The sequence below is a fragment of the Ovis aries genome, chromosome 10 (assembly GCF_016772045.2).
Source record: "Ovis aries strain OAR_USU_Benz2616 breed Rambouillet chromosome 10, ARS-UI_Ramb_v3.0, whole genome shotgun sequence".
Classification (NCBI taxonomy): domain Eukaryota; kingdom Metazoa; phylum Chordata; class Mammalia; order Artiodactyla; family Bovidae; genus Ovis; species Ovis aries.
In genome coordinates this window covers 26851009-26877206 of record NC_056063.1, presented here as the reverse complement: position 1 = coordinate 26877206, position 26198 = coordinate 26851009, and the positions used below count along the sequence as shown (strand labels likewise).

Below are 26198 nucleotides of genomic sequence, written 5' to 3'. Positions count from 1 at the left end.
ATTGAGTCGGTGATGCTATCCAGCCATCTCATCCTCTGTCATCCCCTTCTCCTTCTGCCCTCAATCTTTCCCAGTATCAGGGTCTTTTCAAATGAGTCAGCTCTTTGCATCAGGTGGCCAAAGTACTGGAGTCTCAGCTTCAACATCAGTCCTTCCAATGAACACCCAGGACTGATCTCCTTTAGGATGGACAGGGTGGATCTCCTTGAAGTCCAAGGGATTCTCAAGAGTCTTCTCCAACACCATAGTTCAAAAGCATCAATTCTTCGGCGCTCAGCTTTTTTCACAGTTCAACTCTCACATCCATACATGACCACTGGAAACACCATAGCCTTAACTAGATGGACCTTTGTTGACAAACTAATGTCTCTGCTTTTTAATATGCTGTCTAGGTTGGTCATAACTTTCCTTCCAAGGAGTAAGTGTCTTTTAATTTCATGGCTGCAATCACCATCTGCAGTGATTTTGGAGACCCCAAAATAAAGTCTGACACTGTTCTCATGGTTCCCCCATATATTTGCCATGAAATGATAGGCCTGGATGCCATGATTTTAGTTTTCTGAATGTTGAGCTTTAAGCCAACTTTTTCACTCTCCTCTTTCACTCTCATCAAGATACTCTTTAGTTCTTCTTCACTTTCTGCAATAAGGGTGGTGTCATCTGCATATCTGAGGTTATTGATATTTCTCCTGGCAATCTTGATTCCAGCTTGTGCTTCCTCCAGCCAGTGTTTCTCATGATGTACTCTGCATAGAAGTTCAATAAGCAGGGTAACAATATACAGACTTGATGTACTCCTTTTCCTATTTGGAACCAGTCTGTTCCATGTCCAGTTCTAACTGTTGCTTCCTAACCTGCATACAGGTTTCTCAAGAGGCAGGTCAGGTGGTCTGGGATTCCCATCTCTCTCAGAATTTTCCACAGTTTATTGTGCTCCACACAGCCAATGGCTTTGGCATAGTCAATAAAGCAGAAATAGATGTTTTTCTGGAACTCTCTTGCTTTTTCAATGATCCATTGGATGTTGGCAATTTGATCTCTGGTTCCTCTGCCAGAGGAATCTAAAACCAGCTTGAACATCTGGAAGTTCATGGTTCATGTATTGCTAAGGCCTTGGGGACTTAATATGTGCCAAGCTTTGAGCTACATCCTCTGATTTCCAAAGTGAATAAAACACAGTCCTTGTTCTCAAAGATGTTATGGATTCTCAGAGAAGATAGTTATGATGCCATGTGGGAAAAACTCAGCACTAAGGAAGAAGTGATTAATTCAGCAACAGCAGGGTGAAGTGTGGAAAGCTGTATGACTTTGAAGCCAGGTATTAAAAGAAGGATGGTCAAAATTTTAATATGTCAATCAGTTAAGGGAAGAAGTGATATCCCAAACATAGAAAAAACATGTACCTGGGGCAAAATGGATGAAGCATACATAAATAAGACCTATGTCAGTTATCCAACTTCCTGTGAATTTACAATTATTTTAATTTTTTTACTGTTTTATATGCTAATACTCATATGTATGAATATGCATGGTATTTAGGAAAAATTGCAAGTAATACTGGGGGAGGGATTGAGATGGGAGAAGGTGGGACAGGTAGCTAGGAATCAGCTTGTATTGCAGAAAAGTAAAGCTGTGAGCAAGTTGAAAAGCCTTGGAACATCAGAAATAGAAGATAAAAGAGATAATTTTAGGATAAAAGCAAAATTCTTTGTTGATTCTGGTAAAGAGAGAGAAGACGTAAAGAGAATTCTAAGACTAAGGTGAGAATTCATGTCAACAATCACTGTAGAATATTCAAGGAAGCATTTATAGTGAAAGATGATGAGTCCAATTTGGAACTATTGAACTTGAGTCTCAAAACCCATCACAAAATGAGATTGGAATTCAAGAACAAAGTCTCAAAATGTGCATTTCCCATGTTGTTGGAGAATATTCAGTTGTACTATAGAAGATAAGGAAACAAATGGGAGAGTCTGAACTCATAAGAATTGTTAAATATAGTTCATATAAATTACAAAAAAAATAGGTAAAGCTTATAGGATATGTTATATATACATAATAGGCAAGCAAGTAATAAGTAAGCAAGTTGCTCATGAGAGACAGGTAGAACTCATGTGCTATGTTAAAATACATGGCAAGTTAGCAACCTGTAAGACATGCCAACAATTGATTAATAAAATAAAAACCATGATAGAATAAACAAGATTGTTGTTTGGAGGTGGAAAGGAACAAAAAGACCAAATCATGCCAACTCTAGGATGAATACTATGTCAGCCTCAAATTCGGTCATCCATTGGTGACATCTAGTATGTCATTCCGGCCCCATTTGTACTCTACCCCAGATGACTTGAGTACTCTACACCTATTTAGCAGGCTGACAATTCACTGTGATGTCCAAATGTCATTGGTCTTGAGTGTCTGCAATAAAACAAGTATATATCATGGCCCAGGATTACTACCTGTGAAGTTCCACCTCAATCATCAACTCTGGTCCTCATAAGCACACTATGAGCAGGGAGGACAGCAATGGCAAAGAGAGACAGAGAGGAAAAGAGGATACGTGAGCCTTGTGAACTCCAGGTCTTAGATACGATGGTCCTTCCATCTGCTTGTACCCTAATCTAAGAACGTTTACTTACTCTATCTCTTTACCCTTGATATTATTGTGTGTGTTGTTTATTTAATAAATCCTGTGGCCTGTGATCCTTTCTGCTCTATGACTTCTAAGATACCATGCTTCAGGCAATTCCCTGGGGGTCTAGTTATTAGAAATGGTTGCTTTAACTGCCAGGGCCTGGTTTGATACTTGGTCAGGGATCCCACAAACAACCCGGCACAGCACAAAAAGAGAGACAGAGAGACAAATAAGATAGCATGCTTCATAGTGTACTTGTAACATTCAAGGTCACTACCCATAGGTTAGGTCTGAGCTAGAGTGTTATAGTGGAAAAGGCAATGGCACCCCACTCCAGTACTCTTGCCTGGAAAATCCCATGGACGGAGGAGCCTGGTAAGCTGCAGTCCATGGGGTCGCAGAGTCAGACACGACTGAGCGACTTCACTTTCACTTTTCACTTTCACGCATTAGAGAAGTAAATGGCAACCCACTCCAGTGTTCTTGCCTGGAGAATCCCAGGGACGGGGGAGCCTGGTGGGCTGCCGTCTATGGGGTCACACAGAGTCGGACACGACTGAAGCGACTTAGCAGCAGCAGCAGCAGCAGCAGAGGGTTATAGTCATTGAGGTGGTTGAAATAATCCAACTAGACCCCAGTTACCTTGTTTTAACACAGTTTTTTGATGTATGAAAGCTTTCAATACATGGAAAATAGCATGATGCAAAATCAAGCCTCCAGCATTGAAAATACATTGTCTCTTTTTATATCTATTTCTGAAACCTAATGTAAGCCCTTTGAGGGCAAAAACCATACTCCATTTATCTTTGTTTCTCCATGCATGGGTGTGTGCTAAGTTGCTTCAGTCTTGTCTGACTCTTTGAGACCATACAGACTGTAGCCCACGAGGCTCCTCTGTCCATGGGATTCTCCAGGCATGAATTCTTCCCTCCTCCAGTAGATCTTCCCCACCCAGGGACTGAACACACATCTCTTAGGTCTTCTGCACTGGCAGGCGGGTTCTTTACCATTAGCACCACCTAAGAGGCCTTTGCACCTCCATACCTAGCCTATTACCAGTAACACTGCAGATACTTAATATGTTTTGCTTAACTGAAGAATAGGTTACAGTGCCTTTTCATAACTTGAGCATTCACTTACTGATATTTATATGTTGACTCTGACAAAGTTCATCAGTACAACAAAAAGCAATTTTATTAACAACTGTATGGATTAGATCATTTATCCAGACAGAGACTGTCATGGGAAAATACTGAATTCCTCTTGGGCAGGACTGACAGAATGAAAATGACTTCAATGACACAATGGCTCAAGACTCCTGGACTGATGAATCTCAACATTGTTTTCAACAGATTATCACAAAGATCCCAAATCCTCGATTCATTGTCAAAGTAAGCTTGCAAACAGAATTTGAGATTGTGGGAATGTGGAAAAGTAAACTACATGTCATATAAATTGTTTGCTGAGGCATAGTACAGCAGAGGGGTGATGCAAGTGTCAGGACAAGCCAAGCCTCAACACATGAAAAAGTAAGAAAGAGAAAGAAAAAAATATGAAAGTCTCCTTGTTCATTTATCTGAGGTGATTGTTAAACTGAAGACACATTAGATAAATTATGGTTCTTTCATACAAGAGAATATTTTGTAGCTGTTTAAAAAGAGACAAAAACCAATTTACAAGACAATATAGAACAATCTATCAGATAACTGGTTAAACAAAAGAATCAAGGTAAGGGTAAGTTTGTATTGCATGTTAATAGTTTGTGTTTAAAGAAAACAATGTGGATAGACACTTGTATATGCATAAAATTTTGTTAAATGATAGACCATTTATTATAGTCATTGACTCTAGAAGGGGAGCTGATAATTTTGAAATGTAGCAGAAAGGCTTGTTTTTTGTTTTTCTGTATTTTTAAATTTTGGTAATTTTACATGTACATTTTAAAGAAAACAAAAATAGAGAAATATAATTAAAAATAAATATTTTTAATGACAGAATGTATGGCAAAACCAATACAATATTGTAAAGTAATTACCCTCCAAAAAATAAATATGTTTTTTTTTTAAAAAGGGGAAAAGAAAATGCTTTTCCATCAAAAATACCTGGAGGGTGTTGTGCTTAGTGAAATAAGTCAGACAGAGAAAGACAAATACTCTACATGATCACTTATATGTAGAATCTAAAAAATAAAATGAACGAATGTAACAAAACAGAAATAGACTCAGAGAGAGAACAAACTAGTGGTAGGGAATTAAGAGGGACAAACTATCATGTACAAAATAAATAAGCTACAAGAATAAACTGCACAGCACAAGGAACATACCCCACATTTTATAATGATTTGAAATGGAGTATAACCTTGAAAAATGTTGAATCACTATATTGTACACCTGAAACTAATATTTCAACTATGCCTCAAATAAATAAAGCCTTAAAATATGTAAAACTCAATACAGTAAATAAATATATTTCTATCCATATTTATATCTACAGCAAACAGTATTTCACTGTGCAGTGGAAGGTTTTTCATTTAGGATTTTCTAAAACTCCCCAAACTGGATAAAACACTAATTTCTAATTATGTTGTATATTTTGAGTACTTTTCTTTCAAGTTCATATGTCACAAGAAGCCATTAACTCACTAAGCCCTATTCAACACTTCAAGGTTCCAGTTTAATTGATTTCAGAAATTTCACAAATTTTAATCTATGAATTGAATTCTTTAGAATTAATTTATTTCTTTAGAAAACCTTTCTTCACAATAGGATGTAGACAGTCCCATTAAATTCAAATTGTGAGTCTGACTCTTCAGAAACAAGATCGAGAAGAAAATAACAGATAAGCACCTTGGTTTCTTCTCTATAAAATAGAAAAAATAAAAGTAGCCTGAAAATACCTATAAAATCCACAATGGATAATAGTTGTGACTAACACAGCTTAAGGCCAAATGAAGATATGCTGGTTCTATATAAATTTATGTCAGAAAACATGATTTTATTGTCTTAGTTAAGTAAAAATGATGCTTGGTGATGGGTACTATCCTTGTATCATGGCTTGGCAAACATCTCTCCCAAATATTATGATTACCTGTCTGAATTGGAAATGGCTCATTTCCCAGTGTATTCACAATTAACTGTTTCCATCTGCTTTGGTAAACAAAATAACAAAATTGTTGTTCAAATTACTTACATAGTTGTAAATTTTAATTCATTTAAAATGGATTTCTAAAATGTAGGTTTGTTTAAAAAAAAGAAAAGAAAAAGATACATACTATATATTTACCTTCCTGTGATGAAAAACTTGAATTGGGATTATAAAGATATTAAGATATATTTGGGAGAGGAAGAATTAAATCTATCTTCCTAAGGACTGATATAAAACTAATTTTAAAACAATTCATCACCGTTTTCAGTGAGAGAGAGAGATTTAAGACACCGGCCCACAAAGCACAGGGAACTTCACCCCATCTCACTAACCAGGTTAGTGACCCCTTGCTTTGAGGACTGGGAAAGTTCAAGTTTAAGCTACATCCTCAATCCAATCCTGAGAAGGTGGACATGTTGGTGAAAGTCCCTATTTAACAAAAGCAACAGAAGGAGGTGAAGAAAAGTGTTTCTCTTCATGAGCCCTAATACTAATTACATAGGTTCCTCATGCCTCTTATCAATCTTCCACAAACCTGCAGGCCTTCCCTAAAACGTGTTAGGCACTGTCACACCTTAGGGTGAAGACATTCATACTGTTTCCTTTCCCTGAATTCATTCTCCTCATTCCTATCCATCTTCTCTTCCCCTATTGTTGCTATCTTATGTATCTTTGAGGTCATCTAGAATATTCTCTCCTTTTAATATCTTTCCCCAACTCTCCACTCCCACAGGAAAGTAAATTTCCTGGCACTATCAGTTGCTCTGTGACCTTGGGTAATTGAGTCTCACTGTCCTCATCTATAAAACAGGAAAGTTGTTGTGCAGTTGCTAAGTCATGTCCAACTCTCTGTGACCCCATGGACTGCAGCACGCCAGACTTCCCTGTCCTTCACTACTTCCCAGAGTTCGCTCAAACTCATGTCCATTGAGTGAGTGATGCCATCCAACTATCTCAACCTCTGTTGCCCCCTTCTCTTCCTGCCCTCAAGCTTTCCTAGCATCAGGGTTATTTGCAATGAGTCAACTAATAATACTACTTAACTCTTCAGGGCTAGAGTGAAGATTAAAGCATGCAGTATTACCTGGTTAATAAGTGATGTTTAATAAATGTTACTTTCTTTCTCGACTCTGAGACTGAAATTGAATTAATTTACTGTGTCTTTGTTAAATAGTCCTGGAACTAAGAATATTTTCCTTTGCCTATGTTAAAAAATATTCAGAAGCAAAAATAACTTTGCTCTTTCCTCCAGGAAATATTTGTTCCTATAAGATAAAACTATGAGTCAATTCAAGTAGTTTACATATCAAGACAGAGTGCTCATCAAGACTCACTCAATATCCTCAATTCACTGTGTGCTTACCAACCTGAAACTATTTTATCAAAAACTCTGGACACTGGTAGTTTGGCTATGTTTAATAAACTCATTTGATCTGGGTTTGATCCCTGGGCTGGGAAGATCCCCTGGAGAAGGGAAAGGCTACTCACTCCAGTATTCTGGCCTGGAGAATTCCATGGACTGTATAGTCTATGGGGTCACAAAGAGTTGAACACAACTGAGCGACTTTCACTTTCACCAAACTAAACTTTGCTTAGTCAACAGGTCTTTTTGGAGAACTGACAGTTGACACCTCTTTTTAATTGTGATTCAGTCGCACTTTGCTTAAACTTCTGCTGTAAGCACTATGTTGTAACTTCATTGTTGGTTAATTGTCTGATGATCTGCCTTTCTTTATAAAATGGTAAGCATTAAGAAAGCAAGGTTGTGTCTTTGTAATGCCAGTGCTCATCATCAGTGCACCAAAAGGTAAGTAGGAAAAAACAAAACAAAACAAAAGACAGACATATTTCCTCAAATGAATGGATGAATGAAGGAACAGCCATCCTTGAAGTCACATATCCACTTTTAATCCATTAACCTAGTTGTTTCACCCAAGGCTTTAATCTGGCTTCCAGTTAGACCCAGCCAAGGGGAAGCACCAATTAAGGGTCAGAACATGCTAGCAGAACAGGGACCAGGTACTTATTTCCCCAGCTCCCTGCTCCCACGTCACAGTTGCCAGAGGTTGCTCTACTAAGACCAGAGCTCCTCCTCAGGTACTTTTCTTTTAGCTATATTGCTCCAGGTTCTAACAGTCACTTCCTTCCCTTTGCCCCCACAGGCCATGGCACAAGTAAATACCCCTCCTATTGATTGCCTTCACCATCCTTCATGGATTTCCTAATCCTAGTTACACCCTGGAAATGAGACCCTTCGTTAAATCTTCCTCAGTTACCCTATATGGGTGTGCTGTCAGTATTACAAGAAATCCTGACTGATGCATCTTCTAGGGATAGGGATCACACAGAAAGAGGTACCACCATCGAGCTGATACCTCTCGTAACATAAGAAGTAGTAAGTCTGAGTCTACCTAAGTAACAATGCCAGGACTCCTTAGAATGGAGACTTGTGCTTCTGGAAAAGCTGTTTTCATTTATGTCTTCTGGGAACTAACCTGGCCCCTAAACACTGAAATCAAAGAGTGCCTCTTAAAGTTGTTTCTGGGGGAAAAAAACTTCCCCTCTGAACCTTGGTGAAGTGGTTTTAGGGCAGTAAAGGCCATTATACTTAAGCAAAAACAACTGCATCAAGCTATAACATTTGTGCTGAGTGGTGAAAACCATTCCAGTAGCCTCTATAGCATACCTGAATTATGAAAAGAAAAGCTAAGAAATAAGAGGTTTGATCTCTTCCCCTCAATTCAAAAATTACTGAAATCTGTAATCCTATTAGGAAAAAATCAACAGAATAAGCAGACTTCTCTCACATGCAGAAAGAACCTGAGATTTACTCTGATTTTTAGTTGAATTTGATATGTACTACAGTACATAGCAAAGCCCTTCTGTAAACTAATACTCAGGAAAAGAGAAGATATTTGAAATTGGAAAAAAATATCGTATGTTTTCACTGGTATATCGAACTACAAGTCCAGGTATAAATCTTTTCAGCGCTGTCAGGCCTAGAAAGGGGGAATTATATAATGGAATATGCAAGAGGAGGGCTTAAGGTCCTTATACAGATGCAAGTTGATTAAAATTAGCACTTCATGAAATTGCTTTTTTTCCCCTACTAGATGAAAAGTGATTCTAAGTGGGACAGAGCTATAAAAGTAAAAAAGTCCTCATTTTTCAATCTACACTAAAGTTTCTTTCCATGTGTGACCTTATTTGGCACTTTAACCTAAGACTGTAATACATGAAGAATTTTAAACATTTGCATTTGCTTATTATGGTTCTTATGAAAAACTGCCAAGATTATCTGAGGGCAGAGAAACTAGCATAGTAGAAAGAAAATTCAAACCCCAAGCTTAGGACTTACACAAAGCCACATAGTGTGTTTAAGATTTAGTCCTAAAGTTGCTGAGAGGATCAGATAAGAGTACATCTACATAGCACTTCTAACAGTGTCTGGTGCTGTGCACATGGCAACTCAGTAGCAGTTACCGTCATGATCAGTGTCCATGAGTGGCATAAGATTCAGAGGCAGTGCTGTCATTCAAGTCTGAAAACTTCGGCAGTACACCTATGAGGCAGTAGGTGCCTGCAAAGAGTTTCTAACTGTGTACATATACAAATAACTTGACTCAACTTGATTTGAAAAGAGAAGAAGTTACAGTCTAGCAGGAATTTTAACCAAAATTGAAATTCCCCTTGGATTGCTGATTCAGATCTGTTACTACCAAAATACTGCAGAGCCTGTGACATGGTAGTGCTGAAAAAAATCATCCTTAATGACATAAAGGGCCTGTTTTAAGACTACTTGGTTCCATTAGATTTCCAAGGTAATACAGTCTTCTGGGTGTCTTCATATTATCAAGTTAACTGGTGCACCATCCTACTAGGGTTGCCAATCACCCCTGAGTACCTTTTATCACATGCTTGGGTTGTTTCTATTTAAGCGCTCTCTGTTCTGCTGACTCACCATCCTCAGAAGTGCATGCTGCCTATTACTGACATTTCTGAGAGATACACAAATTAGACTGAAGCACTGGCAATTAATATTTCTACTCTTCTCTGCATGACATATACAATATTATAAGTGGTACTTTTCTTTTGTAGAAATGAAATTAAGTTACAGAAAAAAGATAGAGTTTTTCAGATCAAAATCAATGACAGGCACACTTTCCAGACAGGCTTATAATGGAGAAGAAAAGACTAAAACATAATGTAGCACTTTTTTTTTTTTCTCTCTCCCCAAAGAGCTTAAAGCAGGAGGTGGAATAGCATCTATGACATTATATTATTTTTTAAAATCCCTAAAGGAATATAATAATTATTTTATCACTTAAATGTCTTTATTATTTAAAATTAAACAACATAATTTATGATTCAAAAACTGTGTTATTAGGAGCCCCAAATTTATTGGCCATGGTAAAGGCCAAACTTTTAGAACCATACAATGGTTATTATGCATGGTTATTGCACAGCATTTGACCACCCAATGGTTACATGCAATAATGCCAAAGTTCTGAAATGGCATCTAAGCCCATACCTGTTAGAAGCTTCCCTCTTCACACCCTTCTCTCCAAGGGAGACAATACAAACTCCATCATCTCCCTGTGCCCAACCTTGACACCAGTCCTCTTCGCTACCTTTATATCCACTCAAGTGTCACTTCTATAAGTGTTTCCTAAAAGTGGTAACACTCCTCTTTCCCACTTCTTGCTTGATTCTTAGCACTTTCCATCATTTGACACTGTCACACATCTCAACACCCAACAGTCTCCACCTAGCATGTAGACACCTGTTGCTTATAATCTATCTCCTTCTACTGCCCTCCTCTAGGGGATCTTCCCAACCCAAGGATCAAACCCATGTCTCCCTCATTGCAGGTGGATTTTTTTTTTTTTTAACTGTCTGAGCCACCAGGGAAACTACTAGAATGTAAGGACCATCAGATATTTTGCAATGATTTGCTTATTGCTATACTCTTGGGCCCAGTACAGTGTCTAGCACAAAATACATGTCAAATACTTTTGTTGAATGAATGAGAGAGACCTTCCCTTCCTGAGAGTAGAAATTTACATTTCTGTGTAAGTTCCCTGGGGCCAACTACAGGAGAAAATCATACTCATAAAGTTAAAAAATTACAAAATGAGGAAAAAGGAAGGTTGCTTGTCCTGTTTCACTGTTATACTGAATCATTGTTTCTGATAGATCCATGCAGGGAATATTTAATTTTCCATGGGACTGTACCTCTGTCATATCATTTACTGTTAATTAGGGTTCAGATGCTACAAAGTTAAACTGTGACTATCAGATTTTTATCTTATAGAAATTAAATGATTTCTGTGCAGAAGAAAATAACTCCAAAGATTATACCTTTATTGCACTTTATAAAACAATTTTTTATCTACCTGGAAATCTTTTTTTTTTTCTTTTTTTCATTGGCTTTAAATGCACTGTGCCTAAAATGCATTTTGAACCAGCTTTACCACTTGTCTGGTTCCCTTACCAATGAATTAAATAAATCTTTTACATGCACTTAGTCCATATCTGTATGAGAGTAATATTTTAAAATTTTAAAGATAACATTTTGGGAGTGTGTGTGTGTGTGTGTGTGTGTGTGTGTGTGTGTGCCGGGGGGGTGGGGGGTGGGGGGGTGGCAGTTGTCCTATCACAAGATTCCCAAACATATAATAGAGATCAGGAAAAAAGCAATAAATCTGGTTTGCTGGCATATTCATTTCTTTGTCAAGTTGTTTGCAAGCTCAAATCAGTTTTTTAAAGTATCCACTTGTGTTTGTGATTTTTAAATTTAATTCTGACCTATGGCTGATGTTGCAGAACTGGAGAGTCAAGCTATTTGTCCAGCTGTTTGTCATTGAGAACATCTTTCCCTCTTGTTTGGCTTCCCTGGTGGCTCAGATGGTAAAGCGTCTGCCTGCAATGCAGGAGACCCAGGTTCGATCCCTGGGTTGGGAAGATCCCCTGGAGAAGGAAATGACAATCCACTCCAGTATTCTTACCTGGAAAATCCCATGGATGGAGGAGCCTGGTAGGCTACAGTCCATGTGGTAGCAACTTCACTGAGCGACTTCACTTTTCTTTCCGTCTTGTTTGGAGAAGGAAATGGCAACCACTCCAGTATTCTTGCTTGGAAAATCCCATGGACGGAGGAGCCTGGTAGGCTACAGTCCATGGGGCTGCAAAGAGTTGGACACGACTGAGCAACTTCACTTTCACTTCCCTCTTGTTGCCTGAGACTCAAATATGTAACTACACTGGGCAAGTATTAACAAAATAGATTATAAAACCTCACAAAGGAGCTCTGTTCTGATTGTGTTATAAATAATAATAAACCTGTACAAAAATCTAACATTACCAGAATTCCCAGAAAGTAAACTAAGCTTCTATACTTTAAATATGTTATCATTCATTTCTTAAATCCACAAACCAACAAATAGCTAACAGGAAAACTGCTTGCTTGGTAAAAACCCAAGTTTATGTAACCAAAGAGAATCCTTGGACATATTAGACTTGTTTGACCATTTCAGTTTAAAAGCAGCTATATATCTTCTCCCTGACTTTATCTATGTAGACTATAATACAAGAAAACATTTCACAATAGATTTCTATTTCTTTTCACATGAATAAATAATTTCATCTGAAGTCCTCAAAACTCCTATGTGTTTACTGATCAGAAAGACAACATATTTGACCTAAAATTTGGGGTTATAAAAACATAAAATTATTTAATTTAAACAAGTTCTGGTAACAAATTAAATTATAATTCTGATAATTAAATCTGTTTAATGTCATCAGTGATTGTGTTCTGTAATATACCAATTTACACATAATATTCAAGATCTTTAGTTAACATTAAGAACATAAGATAACATTAAATTTACTTAATTCATAAATAATCTTTGGGTATCTGGATAATTTTTAAAATTTTGTTGAAAGTGATCGTGAAGTCGCTCAGTTGTGCCCGACTCTGCAATCACATGGACTGTAGCCTACCAGGCTCCTCCATCCATGGGATTTTCCAGGCAAGAATACTGAGTGGATTGCCATTTCCTTCTCCAGGGCATCTTCCCAACCCAGGGATCGAACCTGGGTCTCCCACATTGCAGGCAGACACTTTACCATCTGAGCCACCAGGGAAGCCAAATTTCGTTGAAGTCCAGCTGATTTAAAATGTGCTAATTTCTACTCTACAGCAAAATGATTTAGTTACACATGGATAATTCTTTTCTGGGGGTAATTTCTAATAAGATAAAATATTATAACATTTGTCGGAAAGCATAGTTTTATATGTATACATGTGTATATATTGTATGAGAAACACTGAATAATACAACTTTAAGGAAAAGCCCACTGCAATATAAGCAGAAGCAAAGAGTACATATATGTGTGTGTGTATATATGCAACTCAAGTTTGGGACATACATGTACTCATACGTATGTCTGTGTGCATGCATGCTTAGTCCTATCCAACTCTTTGCAATCCCATGGACTGTAGCCTGCCAGGCTCCTCTGTCCATGAGATTTCCCAGGCAAGAATACTGGAGTGGGTTGACATTTCCTCCTCCAAAGACCTTGTCGACCCAGAAATTAAACCCGGTCTCCTGTATCTGCTGCACTGGCAGCAGAATTCTTTACCACTGAGACACTTCAGAAGCTACTCTGTTAATGAGGGACCAAATTTCCCCAGATTTTAAAATGGGGAGAAAATTCAAAGTGTTTTTTACACTTAAACTGACTTTGGTGTTTTCCAGAGGGTCCTGGGATTTCCCAGGTGGTACAGTGGTAAAGAATCTGCCTTTGAGCCATAGGGTTCAATCCCTGGGTCAGGAAGTTCCTCTGGAGAAGTAAATGGCAACCCACTCCAGTATTCTTGCCTGAGAAATCCCATGGACAGAGGAGACTGACAGGCTATAGTCCACAGGGTTGCAAAGAGTTGGACACAACTGAGCACGCATGCACACTTGGAAAATCACAAAGATCTGTTTTGCTTTAACTCATGTATTTGCTATTGTCACTGTAACAAGTCACCACCACTTGTCTTAAAACAACACAAATACAACCCCCCTTACATTTCTGGGAGATCAGAAATACAAAGCAAGGTTCAATCAACTAAAATTAAGATGTTGGCAGGGATGGTTCCTTCTAGAGGTTCTGAGGGGAGACTACATTTCCCTTCTTTTTTTCAGCTTCTAGTGCCCACCCATATTCCTTGGCTTATGGTCCCTTCCTCCATATCCAAAGCATATCACTCCAATCTCTGTCTCCATTATCACACCACATACTCTTCTCTTTTATATAATCCTTATGATAATACTGGTCTAACTCAGATAATGCAAAACAATCTTCCATTTCAAAAACCTTAATCTAATTATGTCTGGAAAGACATGTCTTTTATGGTAACATATTTTACATTAGATATAAAGATCTCTGGGAACCCATTATTCAGTCTAGCATACCTTGTAAAAAGAGAACCAGAAATAATTAGGTAATCTACTTGAAGACCATGAGCCTGTAGGCCCCAGACCTAGTGGAGCCTGAGGATTGATAATGTTAACCCTTCTGGCAATGCCCTGTTACCTCACCATCAACCAAGCAGAGAACTGTTAAGGAACTGATCACACACCTAAGACTCTTCTCCCTCACCTTGTCTTTTAAAATGCTTCTCTGAAACTCTTTGGGGAATTCAGGTAATTTGGGCATCAGCTTCCCTGCTCTTCTTGTGTGGCCCTTGCAAAAAAACCTTTCTGCACTCCAAACTCTGACTTTTTGGTTTGCTTGGCCTTGCTGTGTATTGGGTATGTGATCTTGGGTTCACAATATCAAGAAGGAGAACCCTTGATGTTCTGACATATCTCTGCCCTGAGACACTTTCTTTTGTTCTCTGTGAGATAGTCTATCTTTTTTAAGCTCTGAAGGCAAGGCTTGCCGACAACTGAAGTCATCTTAGATTCCTTAAAGGCATCACTGAGAGGTATGCAAATATATGCAAATAGAGTACACAACAGAGTAATTAAAATAAAATCTAGTAGCCTTAAATAGATACCAAATAATAGTCCTAGGAGAGGCAATTAATTCTATTGTTTACAACCACTCCCTTTGTTAGCTGATCTTTTTTTTTTTTCCCCAAATGAAGAGATAAATCACTTTCTTTGCTTCTGTGAAAGAAAAACAAAAAGCATTTCATTTATATTCTGCTTCATTTTTGTCTAGAAAAGCATAGCCAAACAATGCCTATTAATAAGAGGAAAAATAACTCAGAAATGGACAATGGCTTGGAAAGCTTTCAGAGTCTGGCCACTGCTCACATTTTAGCCTCATCTTATTCCCCACCCCCTTCTCTCAACTCTCAGCTCCTTCTACATGGAAATCCTGGCAATTCCACCATCCCACATGCAACCAGTCCCCAACCAAAGGTTATTCCTCCATCAGAAGACAGACTACATCCCTGCCTTCAGATGCATACCACCCAGTCAGGGAAAGATACTAAAAAAGCAGGTAATTATATCATCCAGGATGCTAAATGCAATCAATGCTGGAGATGCAGAGTGTGGTGGAGGTGTGAACTGGAGCACCTAAAAGAGGAGGAAGGACCGGTCAGTGAAGAGCCTGAAAGATGTTACACTTGAGCTGACTAAAGGAGGTATAGGAAGCAAGTCCTAGTAGAGCAGAGACCTAGAATACAGGATCTAAAAATCTGTATTTGGAACAACTACTCAGAGTTACGGGGGTGAAACATCAAGTGTGAGGCCAGGAGAGACAGGAGAATGAGGCTCCAAAGGCAGAGCAGCCAGAGTTCGAGGCCTGGGTTTGCCACTACTAAAAGATGAACTCTGGTGCATTCAAAGTTCAAAGCTTATTTAAGCAAGGGCTTCCCTGGTGGTCCAGCAGCTAAGACTGCCTGCTTCAAATCCATGGAGCCTAGGTTTGATCCCTGGTGAAGGACTGGGAAGCCTGGCATACTGCAATCCATGAGGTCACAAAGAGTCAGACATGACTAAGCAACTGAACAACAACAACAGGGAACTAGATCCACGTGCCAAGGACTAAAAGATTCTGCATGTAGTGAGGAAAACTTAAGATTCAGCATGCCACAACTAAGATCTGGGGCAGCCAAAAAATTATTTTTTGAAAAAGTTTATTTGAGCAACAATAAATTCCGACCCAGCAGCACCAAACCAGAAGTGGTTAGGAATGTTCTACCAACAGGGACTGGGCAGAGACTTTTATAGAGAAAAGGCAGAGTAAGGAAGTTATTGACTCTCTACAGCTTATGGGAGTAACTATCCATCTAGAGTGGAGACCACCTGTGTACACCTTCACAGAAGAAAGGAGGGGCCAAGACTAAAGGAGCCGGTCTCTAGTTCAGAGGCTGCTACTGTAAAACCCAGGTGGCTTCAGTGAAATAAGCGTCAGTGGACAAGAGAGGGGGGCACATTTTAAAGATATTAAGGATGGAGAGAATTAACTGAATTGATCATAGATAGAGAGTTGGGATGAGAAAATAGTCAATGTCACTTCCCAGTTGTCAATGGCAAAGCCCTTTGCTATGCTATGCTAAGTCACTTCAGTCGTGTCTGACTCTGTGCGACCCCACAGACGGCAGCCCACCAGGCTCCCCAGTCCCTGGGATTCTCCAGGCAAGAACCCTGGAGTGGGTTGCCATTTCCTTCTCCAATGCAAGAAAGTGAAAAGTCAAAGTGAAGTCGCTCAGTCGTGTCCGACCCTCAGCGACCCCATGGACTGCAGCCTACCAGGCTCCTCCATCCATGGGATTTTCCAGGCAAGAGTACTGGACTGGGGTGCCATTGCCTTCTCCAGGCAAAGCCCTTTAACGAATCCCAAATAATAAAAATGGGTTTCGGGTAATAAAGTCAAGTCTAACCGTTACCCCCACCCCACTCCTCCGCCACCCCTTTTCCTTTATGCTTAGTTCCACTGGCTCATAAGGTGGCAGCGCAGAGGCTGAACACCTGGAGCTTCAGACCCAAGTTCCTGGTATGAGCCGCCTGGGCTGCACATCACCTCGGGGCATGTGCTGCTGCTGCTGCTAAGTCGCTCAGCTGTGTCCGACTCTTAGCGACCCCATGGATTGCAGCCCACCAGGCTTCTCCGTCCATGGGATTTTCCAGGCAAGCGTACTAGAGTGGGCTGCCATTGCCTTCTCCTCAGGGCGTGTACAAGTGCCTAAAACAGCCCTCAGGCAAGATGGCGGCAGGCCACGCGCAGAGAGGCTGCGCAATCCTGGAAGAGAGGCGGGAACCACACAGCGGGGCGCGGCCCAAACCCCACACCTCCTCGCTGACTAGACCCCCGAAAAGCCGCCCTGCCCACCACCTGATGCCACGGCAAGAGCGCGTTTATGCTCACACCTCTCTATTCTCTGATAAAGACTGCTTCTGAACTGAACTGAGTCTCATTCTGTGGGTGGGCTCGAGTGACACCAGACAGGCTGACTCGTGCAAGGCCTGACTTGGAAGAACTGCTAACATAATTTTCATGCTTGGCAACTCTGTAGGTACTGGTGTCCACAATGAAACGGGAGCATGGGAATAGGATTTGGGGTTGGAGAGATGCTGAGTAGCATATTAAATGCACTGAGGAAAAAAAATGCTTGATGAGCAGAAGGCAGATAGGTTCTGGCACATGGATGGTCACATGGAGTATTAGTGTAAGGGGATATGGCAATAGGGGAAAAAGACCCCAGAAGAGGCTAGCTGGCAGCTGGGCAGGGGGAAGAAAAAAGTGATGGCTGAAGTAGGACAGTGACAGCATGGATTCAGAAGTGACAGATTCAAGATATATTTAGGAAGTAAATTGATTTTGTCCCCTTCATTCTTCAACCATTCAAACATTATTCATGAGCCCAAGACTATGTTAATTGCTTTTATGGAATGAGTAATCACAAGCTAGAAAAATTTGGATGCTGAAGACTTTGGCATGTATTGTTAGGGTCTTTTTTTCCACTCTGACGTCTAGAACCTTCTTAATGTTCATGCTAGAAATACCCAAAAAGAGTATTCCAGTCTCTTTATTTTCTGGGAGTAATGGAGGTGATTTACCCAAGTCACTTAGCTAATTGACAGAGTAGAATTAAAATCCTTCTGGTTTCTAATACGGTACTGATCTCTCAACTTGGTGTGTACTTATAAATATTTAAAACAGCCTTCTAAAGATACACAGAATGTCAGAGAAGCTACACTTTAAACAATCCATCCTTATGCCCAAAGGTACATTAGAACTAGAATCATGAAATTAATAGCTATTGATACTTACTCACCCAAAATCAATACATTTCTTGGTTAAGATGAGTGGTTGTTTTTGGGTATAACATAAAGAGATCGGGGAAAGCCCAGTGCACCTGAGTGCTGCTGACAGATGGAGACAGCATGCTGGGAAGGCAGGGGAGCCTGCAGCTGGACACCGGGGCTGGGGCCAGCTTCAGCCAGGCCAGAGCTTACGACTCATGTTATGACCAGCCCTGGGCAGGGGTGGAGATATGAAATTAGTAACTGAGTCCATTAATTTAAGAACCTCAAATTTGGAAACCTTCAGGACATCCAGGTTCCTAATCCAGGTCCCCATATTCTAAGTGTTCTGTGACTTTGGACCAACATAATTTTTTTAAATTTTTTCAAAATTGTTTTTGGGGTGTAGTTGCTTTACAATATTGTGTTACTTTCTACCGTATAGCAAAGTGAATCAGCAATATGTGTACATATATTCCCTCTTTTTTGGGTTTCCTTCCCATTTAGGTTACTGCAGAGCATTGAGTAGAGTTCCCTGTGCTATACAGTAGGTTCTCATTAGTTATGTTTTAAACAGTAGTAGTGTATATATGTCAATGCCAATATCCAAATTCATCCCACCCCACTGTTCCCCCTTGGTATCCACACATTTGTGCTCTATGTCTGTATCTCTATTTCTATAAAAAAGATTGTCTATACCAATTTTTCAGATTCCACATATATGCTTTAATATATGATATTTGTTTTGCTCTTTCTGATTTACTTTACACTGTAAAATTGATTAGCCATATGTGAATGTTGCACAAGTAGAATTGTGCCGCAGAATGTGATACTCTAAAGAAAACCTATGACCAAAATGGTGCTCTGGCCCTAGACTGGAAGTAAAAATACATGATGTATATAGGTTATAAGAACCCCTAAAACAGGCCATGTTTATTCAAATTATTTTATTGTGAAATGAAAAAAAAAACAAGCCGACTTACTAATATAATGAATCTAAATTGAAATGCCACATTCTTTATGAGCCACTGCTACTTTCAAACAGTGTTAAGAACAAGTGTTCACTAAATGCATTCCTTTTAGAAGCTGTCTTAATGTGGAAGTGAAATACCATATACACTCACCATTTCCATGGTAACTATTTTCTTACTAAATGGAACTAGCATAATCAGCATTTAAGACCTTCTATTTCCTGAAATGTTCATCTTATGTGAATGTCTTTATATTCAAGTTACATGCAGTATCTTCCTGTTTTATTTTCTTCTTTTAATTAAACCTAATTTTGTTCAATGTGGTGGCTCTCTAGAGGAAAAATAATGTGGTGTATTTGTTGCTCTATTGTTTATAAGAGATTCCTTTAATATTTTAGTGTTTTCTAATAAAAACTGACATATTTCTTTTTTTCATAATGTTGAAAATTCAGAGCTTCTTTAAAAATAATTCAGTCAATATATGTCCTGGATGTGGTGGTTAAACACCACAAGAAATGTTTTGTCTGTGTTAAAAGATTATTTTCAGAAAACGTAGAATCATGTTTCTTATAAACATATGAAAATAAATATGTGTTTAAAATGTTTATTTTACTCATTATGTGAATCTCTCTCCATGACATCTGAGTCTTATTTTCTACTAGGTCTCAACCTTTAGTCCTTGATGAACCTGCATAGCCCAGTTTTACCAAGAATCCATTTAGAATCTCCATCCTTGATATCTGATAACCCTGGCCTGCCTTCAAGAATAATCTTGTTAAGTTGGTTTAGAAAGAATCCCTCTACCCTTGAAATCCACTCTTAGTAAATTTTCATTGTTCATCTGCTCACTCAGCTGTTTGGCTATAAATTCCCAGCTGTTTTTGCTGTATTTGGACTTCCCTGGGAGCTCAGATGGTAAAGAATCTGCCTGCAATGCAGGAGACCCCGGTTGGGTTCCTGGATCAGGAGGATGCACTGGAGAAGGGATAGGCTACCCACTCTAATATTCTTGAGCTTCCCTGGTGGCTCAGCTGGTAAAGAATCCACCTGCAATGTGGGAAACCTGGGTTTGATCCCTAGGTTGGGAAGATCCCCTGGAGAAGGGAAAGGCTACTCACTCCAGTATTCTGTACAGTCCATGGGGTTGCAAAGAGTCCGACATGACTGAGCAACTTTCACTCACTTGCTGTATTTGGAGTTGAGCCCAGTATCTCAATAGTCTTCACATTTATCACAATAGTCCTGAAAAAAGTCTTCCTTACCATTTGAACAAGTATAAGCATAATTTTTTTTCTTTAACTCAGACATGTTATAACCAGTTCAAAGGAAAAATAAAAAGCACAAACTTAAGGAAATAAAGGAATAAAATTGTAAATGGTGACAAAACTGGTTTCTTTCAAGGGGCAAGGAAGTCTCATAGACAAGACAGAGTTTACATATCTGCCAATTACCTACAGTTTACAAACCCTGTAAAATAGTTCAAAGACAACATTCTAGAATTTGTTGCAGAGCAACAGGAAGATAGCCAGGAAGACCGAGAGAACTTAATTTTCCACCGAAGTATAATTTTTATTTCTGGCGTTGTATGGTGACCATAGACAGCACAAGTCACACTGTAAATTTCTTTCACCATCAGTTTTGTAATCATACTTTTCCAGAACCCTAAGCGTGGCTTCTCACAATTTGAGCTGAAAAACAATTAACTGTGACAAAGTAAGAAAAAAGTAGATATTTAACTCTTACAGGTCATCTATGAAGTGCAATCTATACACTTTTGAGAAGAATCCAGTCTATTGATAATCCTTATTTAAAAGCCCATAAATAATCACTCAGTATGGCCAATAAATGTATAACATAGATTAATATTCTCATTAGTAAATACATCTTTTGAATTTTAAGAAAAATACATTAGAAGGAAAATAGAAACTAGCTAGATAGAAAAGAAAGTGCTAGAGAGATTAAAGAGTTCTTAATTCGTTGAAATAATTATATAGCTTTCATGGCAGTTTTTTCATACTGTCTTATTTAAACTGTTTTAAAACATATTTTGACCCTACTCCATTCAGTACAGTGGTGGTGCATGCTCAGCCACTATCATGTCTGACTCTTTTGCAACCCCATGGAATGTAGCCCACCAGTCTCCTGTACATGAGACTTTTCATGTAAGTATAGTGGAGTGGGTTGGCATTTCCTCCTCCAGGTGATCTTCCCAACCCAGGGACAGAACCCACATCTCCTAGGTCTCTTGCAATGGCAGGTAGATTCCATCGAGCTACCTGGGAAGCCCCTGTCCAGCACAGGGACTGTGTCTATCACCATGGTCTCCTCCACAGATCTTAGTGCCTTGGACATATTATATGTTGACTGTGGGACTGAGCTGAATGCAACTCAATGAAGGCTTCTTTGTGTATGTCAAGTGCCATTTCCCAGGCTTTCTACAGCCCTAATTTAATTTTAAAAATAATTTTAGATAATACTACTATCATTTATTGAGCACTGATCATGTGCCAGGCTGTGTGCTAAGAGTTTTTACACTTATTATTTCATTTAATCTCTGAAACAACTATATGAAGTTATTATCCTCCTTTTACCAGAGATATAATGGTATTAGGTTTTATTGTTGTGCAGACCTACCCAAATATACACATGCATTTTGTCCTCTGCACCATCATCATCTTTCTGGGATTAAAGCCAGTTTTCTTACCCCCATTTCTAACCTCTGTGTTCTGGGCCATTAAAAAGTGCGGGTGTGCACATAGGCCATTTGAATGGGGCTCCACAAAGTGTTAGGCTTCCCAGGTGGTTCAGTGGTAAAGAATCCACCTGCCAATGCAGGAGACTTGGGTTCGATTAATGGGCCAGAAAGAACCCCTGGAGAAGGAAATGGCAACACACTCAATCCAATGGACAGAGGAGCCTGGTGGCTACAGTGAATGGAGTCACAAAGAGTCAGTCATGACTTAGTGATTAAGCAATGACAACCACTAAATCTTGGGGTGTATATTCTGCTGAGTTATCTACAGGCAATTATAGACACCTGTGGAAGAAGACCCTCACACCCAATTGAGGAACAGCTCACCATATGCCTCAGCTCAGACACTGTGAAGTTGTCATCTCAAATGTAGGCAGATTGCAGGCACTGGTCCATCTTTCTGAAAGCAGAGGTCACCAGGTTCTCCTCCTTCTAGGCTCACTAACCTCCTCTAAAGACAGAACACACACCCAACTCAGGCACAACCCAACATTCTTCTGATCTACCTGGGCCATAGCAAAATGAGTCTTCATCCTTTTTCTAATTAATTGTTATGGTACCAACATCTCTCTTGATTTTTTTTCTAATTTTTATTTTTACTTTATTTTGCTTTATAATACTGTATTGGTTTTGCCATACATTGACATGAATTAGCCACGGGTGTACATGAGTTCCCAATCCTGAACCCCACCTCTCTTGATTTTTAAGAAGCATTTATTTTTCACTCTCAAACCAGCTAAGTTCTTGAGAAGGAAAAACCTTAATTTTAGAAATGCACTCTTCTGATGTAGGCTTCAGAGGTTGTTTTAGAATTCAAAAACTGAATAGGCTTCTTGTGCCTTCATAAAAGAAGCAACCATTTGGAGGCCTCTGACTGAGTCTCAGGGGTAGGGAAGCATTTTCTGTTAAAGGCCAGATAGTAAATATTTCAGATTTTGTGGGCCACAGAGAGTCTGTGTCACATAATCAGCATTTTTTTGCATAACCTTTTCAAAGTATAAAACAATTCTTAGCTCCATTGCTTCTGTAAGTTCAAGGGATTCACTTTTGTGATCTGAATTGTAAGAAGAGATGTGTTCAAGACATTTGTTTGTCTATTTTTCTCTTTTGAGCTCAAATCAGTTAAGAATGTCATGCCCATCGGGAAGTGAATATCTGAACTTGTGAGTTTTGTATTTCTATATGTATGTTTGACCCATGGCTGAAATTTTAAAACTCAAGCTATAATAAGCTCTTTTTCAAACATACAAATATTATATATCTTTTCTGAATCTTTATACATCTATAATTTACAATGACCTTTAAGTGTTGAGTGAGTGTGCAAGATTCATAAATTAGATAACAAAGTCTCTCCAATTAAAGGCACTCTATTGTAATTGACTTATAGGGATAAATGGTATTTATATAAATGAATATTACTAAAATTCTGAGAAATCAAAGAAACTTATCTTTTAATAATTTCAGTGAGCTAAAAAAGGCATTCTTAATGAAATTAACTGAAATAATTTAAGAATTCAAGTTCACATAATTTGGATAAGTTTTTGCAAATGAAACTAATTTAATATTGGTTTGGTAAAAGAGTTATATCTTCTCTGGGATATCATCATTTAAGAATCATACAAGATTACATCTTTAGTTTACTTGGGTATGTTCTTCTTACATTCATACATTCATACATTCATAAGGCTTACTTATGGAATCAGCTGCTGCTGCTGCTGCTGCTGCTACCGCTAAGTCGCTTCAGTCATGTCCGACTCTGTGTGACCCCACAGACAGCAGCCCACCAGGCTCCCCTGTCCCTGGGATTCTCCAGGCAAGAACACTGGAGTGGGCTGCCATTTTCTTCTCCAATGCATGAAAGTGAAAAGTGAAAGTGAAGTCGCTCAATCGTGTCCAACTGTTCGATACCCCATGGACTGCAGCCTATCAGGCTCCTCTGTCCATGGGATTTTCCAGGCAAGAGTACTTGAGTAGGGTGCCATTGCCTTCTCCATGGAATAAGCTAGCACTACTTAAATAAGCTAGCATTACTTCTGAGGAAATATCAATAGCCTTAGATATGCAGATGACACCACCCTTATGGCAGAAAGTGAAGAGGAACTAAAGAGCCTCTTGATGAAAGAAGAGAGTGAAATAGTTGGCTTAAAACTCAATATCCTGAAAACTAAGATCATGGCATCTGGTCCCATCACTTTATGGCAAATAGATGGGGAAACAATGGAAACAGTGACAGACTATATTCTGGAGGGCTCCAAAATCACTGCAGATGGTGAGTGGAGCCATGAAATTAAAATAAGAAAAGCTATGACAAACCTAGACAGCATATTCAAAAGCAGAGACATTACTTTACCAACAAAGGTCCATCTAGTCAAAGCTATGGTTTTTCCTGTAGTCATGTATGGATGTGAGAGTTGACTATGAAGAAAGTTAAGCGCTAAAGAAGTGATGCTTTTGAACTGTGGTATTGGAGAAGACTCTTGAGAGTCCCTTGGACTGCAAGGAGATCCAACCTGTCAATCATAAAGGAAATCAGTCCTGAATATTCACTGGAAGGACTGATGCTGAAGCTGAAGTTCTAATACTTTGTCCGCCTGATACAAAGAACCAACTCATTTGAAAAGACCCTGATGCTGGAAAAGATTGAAGGTGGGAAGAGAAGGGGACGACAGAGGATGAGATGTGACGACATGATGTGATGACATGTCACTGATGTGATGACATGAGTTTGAGTAGGCTCTGGGAGTTGGTGATGGAGAGGGAAGCCTGGCGTGCTGAATTTGCAAAGAGTCAGATAGGACTGAGAGACTGAACTGAACTGAGCATTATTTCTACTAACTGTTTAAGGTTTTGAATAGTGTGAATTTGTGTTTAATCAAATTAAATCACTGTTCTAATAACTATTTCAACATTAATTATATTTTATAATATGTCAGCTAAATGATAGCTTCCAAGATTTTTAGATAATTTAAAATCTTGCACTGATATTAAATTGAATAAATTAATGGATATTCATTAAATACCAGATCATTTCTAGGTAAGATGGAATACTGACTGAAGCATTAATTACTAAATGTAACTATAAGTTTATATGCTTTTATCTCTTATTTTTTGATGGTATGGAGAATCTATATTTGGGGTGTTTTATGAATGTTTTCATATTTTTCCACTTTGAAAACCTGTACTTAAAGACTATATAGGAAATAGGAAGTTACAGAGGTTCAGTAAATGGGAATTTTACTCATCCTGGTCAGAGATGGGCATAGTTTGATAGTTTTGTTTATAAAATTTTCAAAAAGTTTTATATCAAATATTATAATAATATAAAACTAGACTTTAGTTTTCTGTTAAAATGAAAAAATTTGTCTTGGATTATTGACTAGGTCTTGATAAATAGTCATGAAAGTTTATTTTTATCTTCTGTCTAGATAGAAAAAATTCTGTAATACAGACTCATTTTCACAGATTATGTTTATTATTTCCTTGATTATTCAGGAAAACAAATGTTTCTCATTTAGGAGAAAGTTAAGGTTCTTTCCAATCAAGTTACCTTCCAGGCTTACTTTTAAAATATTTTATAGTCACTTTGGTATTTAAGCATCCCATGATCTTAGATAGCCAAGTATCCCATAATCCTGGTTCAAAAAAAAGTGAAAGTGTTAGTCACTTAGTTGTGTCCAACTTTTTCTGACCCCATGGACTGTAGCCTACCAGGCTCCTCTGTCCATGGAATTTTCCAGGCAAGAATAGTGGAGTGGGTTCCCATTTCCTCCTCCAGGGGATCTTCCTGCACGAGGGATTGAACCAGGGTCTCCCACATTGAAGGTGGATTCTTTACCGTCTGAGCCACCTGGGAAGCCCATTCTGGCTCAACCAAGCATTCAAATCTAACAACTTTTCATATCTTGCCTTTCCAAAATTGAAACCTAAAATATATCTTTTTAATATATATATTTCATTGTGGATAAAGAAGATGTGGTTAAAGAAGATTCTTTACCCACTTATCTGTGGATAGTCACTTAGGTTGCATTTATATACATAAGGTCTTCCCAGGTGGTGTTAGTGGTAAAGAACCTTCCTGCCAATGCAGGCAATGTAAGAGATTCAATCCCTCGGTAGCAAAGATACCCTGGAGGAGTGTATGGCAACCCACTCCAGTATTCTTGCCTGGAGAATCCCACGGACAGAGGAGCCTGGCAGGTTACAGGCCATAGGGTCACAAAGAATTGGACATGACTGAAGCAACTTAGCATAGCACACAAGGGAATATTATTCAGCCATGAAAATAAATCTTGCCATTTTCTACAGCATGGATGGACTTAGAGATATTATGCTAAGTGAAATAATTCAGACAGAGGAAGACAATTTCCAGTCCTCTTCTTCTGGCAGGCTGGGAAGATCCAATCATCTAATTACATGTTTAGTTTCTCTGGAAACCAGGTCCC

General features: G+C 38.8%; 1 long non-coding RNA gene and 1 other non-coding gene across 6 annotated transcripts in view; one reads left to right on the top strand and one right to left on the bottom strand.

The window, feature by feature from the left end:
* Positions 1–26198, bottom strand: part of LOC132657297 (uncharacterized) — a 209085-nt gene that overhangs the window by 60788 nt on the left and 122099 nt on the right. For 3 of the 5 annotated variants that reach the window (XR_009595228.1, XR_009595227.1, XR_009595224.1), the window contains one exon: positions 11788–11964. The exons of the other annotated variants lie outside the window; for them this stretch is intronic. This is a non-coding gene — a long non-coding RNA (uncharacterized LOC132657297). The remainder of the gene's footprint in view (positions 1–11787; positions 11965–26198) is intronic. 5 annotated transcript variants of the gene reach the window in all.
* Positions 11672–11743, top strand: TRNAC-GCA (transfer RNA cysteine (anticodon GCA)). The gene has a single exon. It is a non-coding gene; the product is annotated as a tRNA-Cys (tRNA).